The sequence below is a fragment of the Coffea arabica genome, chromosome 5c (genome assembly GCF_036785885.1).
Source record: "Coffea arabica cultivar ET-39 chromosome 5c, Coffea Arabica ET-39 HiFi, whole genome shotgun sequence".
NCBI classification, from domain to species: Eukaryota; Viridiplantae; Streptophyta; class Magnoliopsida; order Gentianales; family Rubiaceae; genus Coffea; species Coffea arabica.
Window position 1 is genome coordinate 29,892,019 of NC_092319.1, and position 6,901 is coordinate 29,898,919.

Below are 6,901 nucleotides of genomic sequence, written 5' to 3' on the forward strand. Positions count from 1 at the left end.
CCTTGGCTTTTCCTTATGAATTGATCAAACCGATCCAATCTCTTTAACAAATTCTTATCCACCGGCGCGGATGACTCCCCGGCTTCAGCTTTCTCTTGGGCGGCGGTATCTAGAGTGAATGGCTCAATGGTGGAGTAATAATGTGGTCCCTGAGGTTCGAATGGCATGCTCATACTAATTTGTGGGTAATTATGGGGAATTTGGGCATGAGAAGGGTTAATTTGGTTGTTGGGTGCATAAGTAGGTGGTGGGCCATGAGTGAGATAGGTAAAGGCTTCTTCAGGTGGATTTATAACTTGTGAAGTAATAGGAGCTTGAGTATAAGGTAAGAGTATTGGTTGCGGTTCGGTTTGATTAGTGGGTAAGGGTTCATGTTGGTCACCGCCACCACCTCTAGCGACCAATTGATCGATCACTTGCCATTGTGCCATTATTTCCACACTTAGCTAGTTAAATCTGTTCAAGGCTTCGCTTAGTTGAGCTCCCAAGTTGACCAAGTCAGCTGATGGTGCCGTGGTTACGGGCCTATCAGATGATTCTAGATGGGTACTCATGTTTACACTATCTCTTGAAGCTCGGCTACGCGATCGGGTGATAATGGGTTTCTTCGGGTAGCTATATTTGCAATTATATTTGCAATGATAATAGGTTTCTTTGGGTAGCTATATTTGCAATTAGTACCCGAGAATGTAGGGAAAACCCTTATTAGATGCCCTTCTTGATTGACTGTTGTTTAAAAGAAAGAAAAAGGAAAAGAAAAAAAATAGGAGTTAGTAACAATTAGGATAATTCGGATGCACGTCCTATTGGGGGGCCTTTTTTGCGCCAAGACTAGGCCAAACTGTGAGGACTCGTATTTTACTTTAATTTTATTTTTATTTGTATATTTATTTATCGATTTATTCACTTATTTATTGATTTGCTCTAGGAGGGTTATTTTTATGTTTAAGCACTCAAGTATTAGTCAGTTATACTATCGTTATAAGAATTTCTTAGGAATTTCGCTTTATCGCGCACAAATTGGAAGTTCGCGTTTTCGCTCGTGTGATTAACTGAGGGACTTTGGACATTTATTCTTAGACTATTAAGAGTGAATAATAATAGTGCTAATGGAAGTGCATTAGAGGTTTAGTGCACAAGTGAAACAAACCCGAGAGGAAATGGGCACGAAACGAGTGCGTGCGTGCACTATTGGAGGGTTGATTTTTGAGCACTTAAACCTCAAACCTACCAATCTTCCTCAAGAAGCTAAACAACACTCTCTACACTCTCTTTTCTCTCTCAAGACAGCCAGCCACACCAAGGAGGAAGAAGACCCAAAACTTCTTCATCATCTCACTCAATCTTGCACCAAATCACTTCAAATTCATACCACAACTTGCAAACAACTTGGAGATCATCTTGGACTAGGAGAGGAGCTTCGTTTCCATGGTTTTCTTGGAGCTTAGTGACTGAAATTTTCTGGGTTATCATCATCTAGGAGGTAATGATCATCCAACTTTTAAATCTTAGTTCTAGGGAGTTAAATTTCACTTGGAAGCTTGTAGCTTCATATGGGTACCTTTATTTTGTTTGAAATCACTTGAGTGGGCTCTATGAAATACCACAATGGACATGTTGGACTGATTTGATGATTTTGGATGTTATTTATGTTGATTAAGTGTTAATCTAATGGTTGTAAGTTGAAATAGTGGAAAGAAACTCAAAAGGAAAAACCAAAGGGAGAAGGGCCGGTTCTGCCCTGTCCTTGCTGCACCCCTTGGTGAAATTTTTGGTAGTCAAATTGTCTTGATTTTGATGTAGATATGTTGCATAGGTTGTGTGAAAAGTTTTCACCAAAAATCACGTGATTTGGTTGGGTAAATGTTTGGATTTCGAAATTTCTTCATAGCTGGAAAACGTGTTTAGAGTCACTCTGGCAGCAGACTTTAAATGACCATAACTCTTTGCTCCGATGTCAAAATCGAGCGCTGTTTGTGGAATTAGAAACTAGACACTTCTAGTTTTCTAATGGTATGAAATGTATCCCCTGGTTCGACTCGAGTGAGCCGTACCAGCTTTTCAAAGTTACCTGTCCTGTTTCACTCTGTGTTAGAAAACCTGTTATGTGCTGTGACCTGTTGCTCAAATATGAGCTAGTTATGGACATAAATTTGAAACGATTTCTTCTCAGAAATTGTATTCTTATGAATGTAGTTTCCAACGCCCCTAATCATGCCCAATTCTATGTTGAATTGAGTGAGTTGTGGCCGAATTACAAAACTGCATCAGTGATTGAAAACCCTAATTTTGGGCTAGCCAATAGCTTATTTCGAATTGGGACTTGTTATTTTGAAACTTTTGATGTCAATCACCTACCAAATGTATTTTGGATGTTTCTTAGACCTTGTCTTCATAAATGAACCAGATTTGAGTCAATTTCATTGGCCAAAAGTTAGAAAAAAAGGAAAAAGGAAGTACAAGGCAGGTTTGCCTTGGAAATTCTTGGAACTTTAGTGGCTTTGTTAACTGACCTTCCGTATGAATTTTTACATAAAATTTGACAGAGGAATACCTCTTATATCGTTGGGTAATACTACCAAATTTGGTGTCATTTCAAGTCCATTTCGATGCCCAACTGAAGTCCTAAAGTTTGTTTTAAATCTGGAAAATCCTTGTTTAGTAAAAACTTTTCAGCAACTTTGAGCAGCTATATCTTAGCACTCAAAACTCCGATTCTTGTTCCATTTGTTGTGTTTTAAACTTTGATTGTAACTCCAATTGAGTTTCAAATTTGAGAGGCTAGTTCGTATTCTGTGAATTTTACCGAATTTTCAAACTTTGTCAAAAACCAACCCCGAATCTGTCCGGGGAGTCCAAATCAGCAACTTGAGGCTGAAATTTGAGGGTCTTTCTTTTTGAATCATAGAAAAGTGTCTTCTAGGAACTTTTAGTACTTCAGAACTAGTTTCCAACTGTACCAAGTTTTCCAATTTTGGACCTACAGAGAGTGAGATACGATTTTTCAAAGATTGCTTGTTAAATCTGAAATTTCCGAACTTAAAGGAAATTGAGTTTTTAGAACTCTCCATTTTCCTCTGATATCGTTTGACCATTTTACACTTGATTTCAAAGATGAAAATCAGATTTTTCTTGTGTTTTTAAACCTCACTTTTGAGTCTCGATTTACGAGTAATTAAGGCTCATTTTTATGATATCTTCTTAGATTGTACATGGGTGCAATCTTTCTCGATAAGTAGGGGTTTTAAGTGATAGTGTGTAATAGTTTATTATTGTTGCTCAGGCACTCAAGAGGACCTTCGAGAAGATCTCACGGGAGACACCTAAACAACCGCTTGTGCTTTACTTCTTGAATTACTTGATGAGTGTCAAGTACATTGAATAGTTGAAATTATGTGAATTTACCAGTTATGAATAGAATGGCTTTAACTGTTGAATCGAGTGTGTACTTTATTGTACTCGTTCTCATTTAAATGAACCATGATTGAATTGATTGAATCAATTGAAATGAAATGAATGATTGAATGTATTGAATGAAATGAAATAGTATGCTATGACTGCATACGTCGTTGGAGTGAATCTTCTCGACTCATAAATGTTAAATGGGGGACGCCCAAACCCATAAGCCGACCTTGGGACTCGAGCCGGCATGGGCTTGGTCAGGAACCTTCGTGAGCCATGGGAATGAAATGACAAGCTTGATCTATTAGAGAGATCTTGTAGACACCAAATTTTTAAATAATTTGTATTTTTTTTATTTCTGTTTTAGTGATAATTCCTATATATTTTTATTTGTTAATTTCATGATTTTTGTTTTAGACTGTTTGCATTTGTATAGCATTTTAGATCATTATTATCTATTATTTTATTTTAGTTTTTCATTTTTGTATTTGTTTTTGCCCTTTTAGCTGTTTATTTTTATTTTTAGACTTTTTAGCACAAAAATTTGTCAAAAGAAAAATTAGGCATGAAAAATGTGTTTTATTTCTTTTATTGTTTATTAATTGAAAAAAGAAAAAAATCATTAATCAGGCACGGGAAAAATCTTAGTTTGGTTTTATCTTTCGTTACTAGTTTTGTGTTTTTTATTTAAATTTAAATTATCATTTTTGTATTGCTGTTTACTTAAGTAAAAAAAAAAAGGGGAAAAATCCACATTTTGGTTTCGGCTGCAGCAAAAAGGATTTGCAGCTACATCTCTCGGCTATTTTTTTTGGCCTGGGGTTGGCTCCGTTCGATGGATATAGTACACACCATCTGGCTTCATCCAGACCATCGTGGATAGGGTTCAGTTTTTGGGTTCCCATATAAAAGCAAGGAGAGACGGCAAGAAACGGGGGCGGAGTCTGATGGAGAGAAACTAGAAAAGGGGCGGCTGGGTAAAGAGTGAAAAAGGGAGTGACTGCTGAGGACCGAACGAAAAGGCTGGAGAGAGAGGCTAGTGATGGCTGGGAGGTTGAACAGCGGCTAGGTTTTGAGAGAGAGCAAGAAACCAGAGAGCTGGGGGATCTGAGAATAGGAAAAAAGCTAAGGGGGAGAGCACGTAAGAATCTGGGGAGGGTTGAAAGAGAGGAAAAGGAGGGCGGCTGTAAAAATCTAGAAGGAAGAGAATCGGGAAAACCGAGAGCAAGAATAGGGAGTGCCTGGCTGAAAACAAAGTGAAAAGAAAGAGGGCATCGTTGAAGGCATCGATAGAGAACAGCGAAGGGAGAACGGAAGAGTAGCAGAATCGGACAGAGAGAGGATTTTGGATTGAGCAGCGACCCCTTTCTGATCATCCCAGCCTTGGTTTTGCCTTTGGAAGGGATAAAGGTGAAGTCTTTTACCTTTTTTTTTTTTTTTGTTCTTAGTTTACTGGATGGATGTACTGAGTTTTCCTTTTCATGACTATTTCTGTGTGAATCTGGTAGGTTGGACTGGAATTTTGGGGGTAGGGACTTAGATCATTTAGGAGGTTGGGTTCAGATCATTTTTGTCCAAGGTTCACGGGTACAAAGAGGTTTCACAGTTTCAACGAAAGTTTCAATGCCATGTCGATTGCCAGCTACTACGTATGTTGCTTGTTGTGTCGGCTTTGTAGCTGTGATATGCGTATTTGTCGTTTTGGATTTGATTTGCATCATGATTAATGCTCAAGAATGAAACCCAGAAGTGAAAATGAACCTCAAGTTCATAGTAGGAAGTTGCAGCAGGTTTGACATGTCTTGATATGATGTGTTTATCTTGCTTTGATGTTCTGGGTTTGCTTTCTGGAAGTTTGGATTGAGGATTCAGAGGTTGGTTGTCGGGAAATTAGGTTTGTTTGGGTGTTTTTGATCATGTACATTTTGTCTTGTATTCTATTCCTTCATGGCTGTTTTGGCAATAAAGCTGCGAGAAGAAATGGAATTTCTGGAATGGATTTTTGCATGTTGGAGTAGTGGATGTTGTGTTTTCCTTGCTTAAAATCTAAAAGCTGGAAATAACGTTTGATGAGCCTGTTTGCCCTTTAGAATGCTTGTGCGCTTAGAGTTGCACACAAAATCTGCTGCAACAAGCTGAAAGCTCTCAGCTTGTTGCAGCAGCGTAACAAAGTTCTGTTTTCCCTTTGCTAGTTTAAGTTTTGAAGCTCATGATCTCCTTGGTCTTCGGCTAGTGCGCCATGAACATGTTTGCCGCGAGTTTATATTTTTCTCTGCTGTGATTTTACATTCCGTTGCATCATGGAGTTTCTGATGCTGGTAGTACCTTTTTTATGCATGTCATTTCTTGAGCTTCCTGCCGCATTTCTCCCTTTTTCTTTTGATGTTGGATAACTCAAATGCTTTGTTACAATTCTGCAATAAGAGTTTGCATCTCATTTAGTTGGTAGTTGATTGGTGAAGTCTTGGTATTTGGTGAACCTATTTGCATGATGAAATGAATAGAGAGCTACGGCTGGAAAATTGCAGCAAACTTGGAAACAAAAGGGAGCATGTCTCATTTTTTAGTTGCAGAAGTTTAAGCCTTTATGTAGCTGCATGTTTTTGCATGAAAATAACTTCTGAACTTAGCACTTTACTCCCCTTAACTTCTATCTATGCTACACAGGTCCAATTATTCTCCAATAAAGTCATAGAGTAATTGCAATTTGAACCATTACTTGGCTCTTTCTTTGCTCTTGGACCCTTGGTGTTCCCAAATTGCTTCAATTGGACTTGAATGATTGGTTAATATTTGCAATTGGGTCCTTGGTAGTTTTTCTATTTTAGAAATTTGATCAATAATTTTACTTTCCTGGAAATTATGCATTATTTGATTTCATTTAAGTTGCAATTGGGAGGGATTTGGTAATTTTGTCTTGACCCTTTTATTGTTTTGAAGCTATTTTTCCTTTATTTGATTACCATTGCAAGGGAGGTACACTCTATCCCTTATTTTCACTTTATTTGACCCTATGTGTCTATGTGATTTATGTGCTAAATTGCATGCCTTTTGAATGTCTATGTGATTTATTTCTTTTATCCACTTTATTTGTTTTAGTTTTATATAGTTATTTTCAATTTCGATCATTTGAAAGGCACTTGAATGTCAAAGTTGTAATAGTTAGGTTATTATTTTATTTATTTTATTCCGTTTCCCCTTTTAGATTGTAGTAGGCTTCCCCGAATGTAATAGTTGTAGACACCAAATTTTTGAATAATTTGTATGTGGCATCTATTTCATGATTTTGTGTGTTTTAGATTGTTTGCATCCTAGTTCGTTATTGTTTGTTTCTCATTTTTAGTGGTTATTTTATTTTAGTTCATTTTTGGCCCTTTTAGTTGATCTATTTCATTTGTCATTTATTCTTGTTTGTCTTTTTAGTGTTATTTACTTTCAGTTTTAGTTTTAGTTTTTTAATTTTAAGATTAGCATAGAGTTGCTAGAGAGAGAAAAAAAA

At 37.1% G+C, this 6,901-nt stretch overlaps 1 long non-coding RNA gene across 1 annotated transcript; it reads left to right on the top strand.

The window, feature by feature from the left end:
- Nucleotides 1-4,174: 4,174 nt before the first annotated feature.
- On the top strand, nt 4,175-6,700 carry LOC140007697 (uncharacterized). Its single transcript, XR_011815041.1, has 2 exons — nt 4,175-4,812; nt 4,911-6,700. It is a non-coding gene; the product is annotated as an uncharacterized lncRNA (long non-coding RNA).
- The last annotated feature ends 201 nt before the right edge of the window (nt 6,701-6,901 follow it).